This window comes from Piliocolobus tephrosceles, chromosome 5, assembly GCF_002776525.5.
Source record: "Piliocolobus tephrosceles isolate RC106 chromosome 5, ASM277652v3, whole genome shotgun sequence".
In the NCBI taxonomy this organism is placed as follows: Eukaryota; Metazoa; Chordata; class Mammalia; order Primates; family Cercopithecidae; genus Piliocolobus; species Piliocolobus tephrosceles.
The window spans coordinates 98969488-98978508 of NC_045438.1; the positions used below are offsets into that span (position 1 = coordinate 98969488).

At 43.4% G+C, this 9021-nt stretch overlaps 1 pseudogene across 1 annotated transcript; it reads right to left on the bottom strand.

Moving 5' to 3' along the window:
- Positions 1-5146: 5146 nt before the first annotated feature.
- On the bottom strand, positions 5147-7503 carry LOC111547430 (annotated as a pseudogene). Its single transcript, XR_002733132.1, has 4 exons — positions 7449-7503; positions 6403-6982; positions 5988-6065; positions 5147-5667 (listed from the first exon to the last, which is right to left on the bottom strand). The product of XR_002733132.1 is annotated as a multifunctional protein ADE2-like (transcript).
- Between the last annotated feature and the right edge of the window lie 1518 nt (positions 7504-9021).

Here is a 9021-nt window from a genome sequence, read left to right on the forward strand (position 1 = left end):
TGGCCAGACTGGTCTCAAACTCCTGACCTTGTGATCCACCCGGCTTGGCCTCCCAAAGTGCTGGGATTACAGGCATGAGCCACTGGGCCCGGACTATTTATTTTTTTGAGACAGTCTTGCTCTATTACCCAGGCTGGAGTGCAGTGGTGCAATCTTGGCTCACTGCAACATCCAACACCCAGGTTCAAGCGATTCTCTTGCCTCAGCCTCCCAGGTAGCTGGGACTATAGGCACACACCAGTAAGCCTGGCTAATTTTTGTATTTTTTACTAGAGACAGGGTTTCACCATGTGGACCAGGCAGGTCTTGAACACCTAACCTCAAGTGATCTACCATTGTTGGCCTCCCAAAGTGCTGAGACTACAGGTGTGAGCCATCATGCCTGGGCAACATTACATATTTTACTGATCCTTCACCCTCATGTTAGATATTTAGATTGCTTTTAGTTCCCTACTTCTACAAACTGCTGTGATGAGTATCCTCTATGGGCATATGGGGAAATTTCTCAGATAATTTTCTCAGAGTGTGCTTTCTGTGATGTAGGGTATGTTTACGGTTTTCATACCCAATTTTACTAAATATGAGTACATTGAGCACCAGAATGTCTGTACCAGTCTTCATTTCTGCCAAAAGTGCATTGTGTCAGTTTCTTCCCATTCTCAAAATTTTCATATACCCAGTTTTTTTGATCAGTCTGTATGAATAAAATACTATCTTATTTTGTCATTTTTCACTCTTTTCCTCACCCCCATTTCCTAAGTCAAATCAGTTTTCAGGCATTGCCAGGGTTTTGGCTCTTGCACAGACTTTTCTTGAATTGCCTTTTCTTTTCCACACCCACTACCACTTTCTTAGGTCAGGCTCTTAACACTCATTTTGAATTTAGCAATTGATGTTTTGATCTAACTGTTTTCTCTGCCTCCATATTTAGCCCCATCATAGCTCTATTTCACATTGCCACCAACTCTGATTGTGAAATCCCCTTAAATCATTCAGTGGCACTGACATCCGAGCCTTACGGGATAAAATCTAACCTCATCAGGATCATGCTATATTGAAATTATTTAAATACCCACTTACCTACCAATGGCTTGAAAGCACAGTGACAGGAACCCTGTCTAATCATTTTTGCAGCCTGCCATGTAACATGATTTCTCTCAAAAGCACTCACTTTATCTCTTGAACTGAATCGTTGCTCTTTTTCTTCTTGGTTGCTTTGTGCTTCCACCACATCCACTCTGTGGGCCTGGGCCATCTTGCTGATGTCCTTTTCAAGACAACAAAGGATGGCTCCAATCTGGTCCACAGGAAGCAGCTGTCTTTGCTCCTCTTTTCATGTACAAGCAACCTCTTCTCACTGAAGACAGTTCTTGCCTGTGGGGGCTAGGGTAGCTAGCCAGCCTCTTGCCTCAGGACTAGTTAGGCATGGGTCGCATACCAGCCTCTCCATTCCCAAATTCTAGAGGACACAGGGCAAGCTCTCTGAGTGGTACTTCTGAAGCTCTCTACACTTGTCTTTATCAAATCTCTATGAGTGGTCAAGCTTCCCTTTTATACCCACAAGGTGAGCAATGGGCTGAAGCTTGTCTTACCTACTATTGTTTTTTAAAAAATAGATTTTATTTTTTTATTATTTATTTTTATTGAGACTGAGTCTCGCTCCATCACCCAGGCTGGAGTGCAGTGATGCGATCTTGCTCACTGCAACCTCCGCCTCCTGGGTTCAAGTGATTCTCCTGCCTCAGCCTCTTGAGAAGCTGGGATTACAGGCACCTGCCACCACGCCTGGCTAATTTTTGTATTTTTAGTAGAGACACACCTGGCCAAGCTTTCATACTAAGTCTTAAGTGAGATGTTGTCAGTCCTCTGCCTTTGATTTTTCTGTGCCTTATTGTTGTAACCTGCATTTCCTAGCAGTTAGGTATATTATCTGATATATTTGTAAGTCATTTATTTTCCCTTTCTGTGAATTGACTGATCATATTCTTTGGCCATTTTTCTATGGGGATCCAGATCCTGTTTTTGTTTATTTGCAAGGATTCCTTACATGGTTTACATATCAATGTCTTTTAGTTTTGTTTTGTGTGTGTGTGTGTGTGTGTGTGTGTGTTACAAGTATCCTCTTCAAATCTGTCACCCATTTGTTAACTTTGTGATGTCAATTGTTGAAAAGAAATCCTTAAATATTAGGTATTTGGGAGATACTTATACAATTTAACTGAGCATCTTATATTTTACCTGGCAACCTTAACTATGAGGTTTTCCTTCCATTCCAGATCCTTTTATTTTCATGCGTTGGCTATGAAGGATTGTTTCTGTTGATGTGCTTTTTCTACATGTTGTAAATAGCCAATTTTCTTCATTTTTAGTTAGGGACTAAGTCCATGGTAGAGAGATAATCAGCCAATTCTTTTTGGTCATCTTTTTTCTTTTCTTTCTTCTTTTTCTTTTTCAAGATGGGGTCTCACTCTGCCACCCAGGCTGGAGTGCAGTGGCACAGTCATAGCTCACTGTAACTTTGAACTCCTGAGCAGAAGATATTCTCCTGCCTCTGCCTCCCAATTTGCTGGAACTGTAGGTGCATGCCGTCTCACTTGACTAATTTTTTATTTTATTTTTATTTTTTTGAGAAAGAGTCTCAGTCTGTCAACCAGGCTGGAGTGCAGTGGTGCAATCTCAGCTCACTGCAGCCTCCACCTCCTGGGTTCAAATGATTCTCTGTCTCAGCCTCCTGAATAGCAGGGAGGCGTGTGCCATCTTGTCCAGCCAGTTTTTTTTTTTTTTTTTTTTTTTTTTTTAGTAGAGATGAAGTTTTGCCACGTTAGTCAGGCTGGTCTTGAATTTCTGGCCTCAGGTGATCCGCCTGCCTCAGCCTCCCGAAGTGTTGGGATTACAGGTGTGAACCACCGTTCCCAGCCAAAGATTGAACATCTGACCATAGGGTTTTTTGTTTTTTTGTTTTTGTTTGTTTGTTTGTTTTTTAATTTTCTAAATCCTTTTGGTTGTTCTGACAAGCCAGTATAAGATAGACACTTAAGTAGTACACATGAGTTTTATAATTTATCCATCTCTGGCAGATAGCTAAACATAGCACATCAGAGCATAACACAATGCGAGGGTAATACAGTGTACAATTATATTTTTTTCTATTCTGGAGCTTACAATTCAACAGAGAAAGAATTACTTGTAGTCATTGTGGTCACAAAAGGTTTCATGGAGGCAGTGGAGATAAAGCTCTACTAATACATAGGTTTTAAGGTTAAAAATGTAAGCCTTCAAAGAACTAAAGGTAGCAATGTGTGGCAGTCCAAAAATTATGAGGAAAATGAGTTCCCTTCATGGGTCATATCAGCAATTCTTTTTTTTTTTTCTTCTGAGATGGAGTCTCATTCTGTTGCCCGGGCTGGAGTACAGTGGCACGACCTTGGCTCACTGCAACCTCTGCCTCCCAGATTCAAGCGATTCTCCTACCTCGGCCTCCCAAATAGCTGGGATTACAGGCACATGCCACCACGCTTGGCTGAATTTTGTATTTTCTTTTCTTCTTCTTTTTTTTTTTTGAGATGGAGTCTCTCTGTTGCCCAGGCTGGAGTACAGTGGAGTGATCTCAGCTCACTGCACTCTCCGCCTCCCAGGTTCAAGTGATTCTCCTGCCTCAGCCTCCTGAGTAGCTGGGACTACAGGTGCCCACCATCACATCTGGCTAATTTTTTTTTTTTTTTTTTGTATTTTTAATAGAGACAGGGTTTCTTTCTTTCTTTCTTTTTTTTTTTTTTGGCTCTGTCGCCCAGGCTGGAGTGCAGTGGCACCATCTTGGCTCACTGCAAACTCCATAGAGACAGGGTTTCACCATATTGGTCAGGATGGTCTCAATCTCTTGACCTTGTGATCTGCCTGCCTCGACCTCCCAAAGTGCTGGGATTACAGGCGTGAGCCACCGTGCCTGGCCTATTTTTGTATTTTCAGTAGAGTTGGGGTTTCACTATGTTGGCCAGGCTTGTCTCGAACTCCTGGCCTCAGATGATCCACCTGCCTCGGCCTCCCAAAGTGTTGAGATTACAGGTGTGAGCTACCATGCCTCGCCCACATCAGCAACTCTTAATTTACAAACCATGGATTGGCTTCAGGAGAACCCGAGAACCAGTGAAATCTGTTGGTGAATTTTATGTGTGCAATTTTCTCCAGAGAGGGTCAACAGCATATATATTTTCAAAGATGTCTGTGGTGCAAAATAGGTAAGAGTGTATTATGTTAGAAGTCCTTGGGCGATCAACTTGGAAAAGGCTGGATTGAGAATGGAGACTGGTATAGATCAGGATAATGTTGAATTTGATCCTCACTTGAGGCTTTTGTACAGAGGATGAGAAGACACTGTAAATTCAAGGGATAATCAGAAATTAAAATCAATATGACTTGGTGATGAGTGAGATGTGAAAGGTCAGAGAAAAACATCAAGGATGAAATCAAGCTTCTGACTTGAAACAGTGAGTATACCAAGAGTTACAGGCTAGATGGAAGATTAATAAAATTGGGAGCATTCTGGTTTTCATGGGAATGGCCATGCGATGTTCAGGGAGAAATGGACAGTTGAAAGTAAGAGTCTAGCCAGGCACAGTGGCTCACTCCTGCAATCTCAGCATTTTGGGAGGCTAAGGTGGGAGAACTGCTTGAGCCCAGGAACAGGAGGCAACAGTGAGCCAGAATTATGCCACTGCACTCCAGCCCGGGCGACAGTGAGATCCTGACTCCAGACAAACAAACAAACAAACAAACACACACACACCACCAAAAATCAAAAAAGAAACCCAAGTCTAGAGGCACATAGCTGGGAGTCAGTTTTAGCTGAGAGAGTTAGGATCATCCAATCAGTATTAAGGAAGAAAGTCACTACTGGAGACCACCAATACTTAAGAAAAATGGGTAAAATCAGACGAATTGATAAAGGCTGGCTGAAAAATGTTGGTGTCTAGCTCAAGAAAGGATGGGTTAGGTGGTCATATTTATTAATATGGATCTAGAGAAGCATTTGTTCACTAATACATTTTACTTGTGTTCTCTAATTTAAAATCACCTTTTCATCTTGATTTTCCTGCAGCTAAATTAGAAATTTATATTTTCCCCCTAAAAAATGCAGTGATGTTCTTTCTTATAAATTACATTATCTGATTTTCTTGTCAGCCAGCTTCAAGGAAATCCATGTGTTCAAAATGTCTGCTTGCAGTTTGCCCCATACCAAATGGTTGTTTAATCCAAATACTGAGCAGCAAACTGAGCTAATCCTTCTGGAGAAAGGATGGTTGAACAGCTGAGACCACTGGGTGCCCAAAGAGAAGACCACACATCCTGAGCTCCCAGTCTGGTGTGAGGGGAGGACAGCTGATAACTGGATATGCAGTATTCCCAGACATCACTGGTCCCAAACCATTGCTTCTGCCTGCCACTGCCACTGCCACAAGTACAATAGCAACGCCATCCCCTTGACACACAGCTTCAGGGTTTCATTTGGTCCTCTATGTGTGGATGTTACTCAAAGTTCACATGGAGTGCCAACATTTCCACAGGTCTGGTGTTTTCACAGTGACCAAGAACAGAAGTAGAGCTCATCAATATTACAACCCTGCACTAACTTTCTGATTTCAAAAGCAACTTGACTCTCTCTGCAACCCACTCAAAGCTTTTCTTTGTTGTTGTTGTTGTTGTTGTTTGAGATGGAGTCTCCCTCTGTCAACCAGGCTGGAGTGCAGTGGTGTGATCTCGGCTCACTGCAAGCTCTGCCTCCCGGGTTCAAGCAATTCTCCTGCCTCAGCCTCCCGAGTGGCTGGGACTACAGGCATGTACCACCATGCCCAACTAATTTTTGTATTTTTAGTAGAGACAGGGTTTCACCATGTTGGCCAGGCTGCTCTCGAGCTCCTGACCTCGGGTGATCCACCCGCCTCGGCCTCCCAAAGTGCTGGGATTTATAGGTGTCAGCCACCATGCCCAGCCTCAAAGCTTTTCTTTACCGTTTGGAGCCCTTCAGGAGTTACTTCTTTGAGCTCCCAATAAGATTATCTTTCTGTTGGCTTCAATCTCTTTTTTTTTTTTTTTTTTTTTTTTTTTTTTTTTTTTTTTTTTTTTTTTGAGACGGAGTCTTGCTGTGTCTCCTGGGCTGGAGTGCAGTGGCCGGATCTCAGCTCACTGCAAGCTCCGCCTCCCGGGTTTACGCCATTCTCCTGCCTCAGCCTCCCGAGTAGCTGGGACTACAGGCGCCCGCCACCGCCCGGCTAGTTTTTTGTATTTTTTAGTAGAGACGAGGTTTCACAGTGTTAGCCAGGATGGTCTCGATCTCCTGACCTCGTGATCCGCCCGTCTCGGCCTCCCAAAGTGCTGGGATTATAGGCTTGAGCCACCGCGCCCGGCCTGGCTTCAATCTCATAATGGCCAGAGTCTCCAGGAATCATCATCAAGAACAATTTCTTTGGTGGTTATATCAACACCAAATTCAATCTTCATATCAACTAATGTACTGTTCTGGGGTAACCAGGATTTCTCCAGTATTTCAATAATCTGTGTAGCATGACTCATGATATACCCTTCAGTTTGGCCTATAACAAGTCCAACAAAGCGAAATGTTGCAGCAGTCAACTGTTCCTCAGATCACCGTGGGTCATTATTGCCATCATCCTTGGAAAACATCTCCACTTTAGATGGATAAAACTTATATCCTTCCTTGACACTGGGATTTATTTCTTTTGAGAAATGAACAGGTTGCTATTCTGCAAACCCATTCAATTGGAACCACTTCACGCTGGGGTGCAATGAAAGCTGTCTCCCCATATTTTCTGGTGAAAGCAATTTTAATACCTGCTTCCTGTAACAACTGAAAACTACCCTTCCAGGTGATTCTTTCTAGCTGCATTTCCCACTGTAATTGGATCCTTGGACTGCAGGAAGACTTTTCCTGGACCATCTAACAATCCGTAGACTTCTTTTGTTTTACCTTCATACAGTTTTTGTTTTGTTTTGAGAGGGAGTCTTGCTCTTGTTGCCCAGGCTGGAGTGCAATGCCACAATCTCCGCTCACTGCAACTTCTGCCTCCCGGGTTCCAGTGATTCTCCTGTCTCAGCCTCCTGAGTAGCTGGGACTACAGGTGCCCGTCATCATGCCCAGCTAATTTTTATTTATTTATTTTTTTGAGACAGAGTTTTGCTCGTTGTGCAGGCTGGAGTGCAATGGCATGATCTTGGCTCACTGAAACCTCCGCCTTTCAGGTTCAAGTGATTCTCCTGCCTCAGCCTCCTGAGTAGCTGGAATTACAGGCGTCTGCCACCATGCCCAGCTAATTTTTGTATTTTTAGTAGAGACAGGGTTTCGCCATGTTGGCCAGGCTGGTCTTGAACTCCTGACCTCAGGTGATCCACCTGCCTTGGCCTCCCAAAGTGCTGGGATTACAGGTGTGAGGCACCACGCCCGGCCTCATACAGTTTTTTTTGCAAGTTCAGTACCTCGGGTGTTGCCATTATCCTGAGTGGGCTGAGGGCTGCGACTGCGCTGGGAAGAGAGCAACCATACATATTTTAACCTAGTGCCTGTCCTTTTAACTTAACATTTGGGTCCCCCCTACCTCCCTATTTTCTGTTAAGATTCCTCACATTTTTGCAAATTTGGTAAAATTTCTCATTTCAGGGGGTTAATCCCATTGTTGGCCACTAGGTAGACCTAGAATCTTATTTATGGTGATTCTTAAGCTTGCTATTTTTCAGTGTCTTATTTAGGAGGCAAAGAAGCCTTTGTCTTAGAATTTTTAGGACAGTTTTTCAGAGCAGTCTTCACCATAAATTCCTCCAGAGATCATCAAATACATAAAAGGAAAAGAGAAAAAGGAAGAACTTCCAAGTTCATTTACCAATCATCTTTCAGCATAATAACCATCATTTACATGAGGACAAACCTTATTAACTGTGGGAGTCTGGGTACAGTCAACCTCCTTCTGCAGTTGGTCTAAGATCCTTTAAGGTACTTTGTAGCCAAAGTCAAGAACACTTCATTTTCTTTACCAGGGCTAAACTGATTGATTGCATCCTTATTTTGTTTTGTTTTAAATTATTTTGTTTTGAGATGGAGTCTCCCTCTGTCATCCAGGCTGGAGAGCAATGGCTTGATCTCGGTTCATTACAACATCTGCTTCCCAGGTTCAAGTGATTCTCCCACCTCAGCCTCCCGAATAGCTGGGACTACAGGCATGTGCCACCACATCCAGCTAATTTTTGTATTTTTAGTAGAGACAGGGTTTTACCATGTTGGCCAGGCTGATCTCGAACTCCTGACCTCAAGTGATCTGCCTGCCTCGGCTTCCCAAAGTGCTGGGATTACAGGTGTGAGCTACCACGCTTGGCTGATTGCAACTTTTAAAACTGCAATGAGCGTAAGATTAGAAGTTTATAAACAGATATTTCCAATTGAGTTCTTTTGGTGAAGGTCCTTTTTTTGCTACTCAAGATGTTATTAAGTAATAATCAGATGTTACACTGGTTTCTCAGTCATCTGCCTTTTGCTAATGTGGCTTTAAAAATTAACTTGAATTGTTTGAGAACTTAAAAAGTTGAAGACCCTGTCCCTTCTTTGGAGAGGTAGCTCTGTAGAAAGAGAGGCTGGCTGATGATCATGTTTTTTTTTTTTTTTTTTTTTTTTTTTGAGACGGAGTCTCGCTCTGTCGCCCAGGCTGGAGTGCAGTGGCCGGATCTCAGCTCACTGCAAGCTCCGCCTCCCGGGTTCCCGCCATTCTCCTACCTCAGCCTCGCGAGTAGCTGGGACCACAGGCGCCGCCACCTCGCCCGGCTAGTTTTTTGTGTTTTTTAGTAGAGACGGGGTTTCACCGGGTTAGCCAGGATGGTCTCGATCTCCTGACCTTGTGATCCGCCCGTCTCGGCCTCCCAAAGTGCTGGGATTACAGGCTTGAGCCACCGCGCCCGGCCTACCATAGTTATTTTTTATGCTATCATATATTGATTACTTACTATCTGCCAGGCATTATGTTA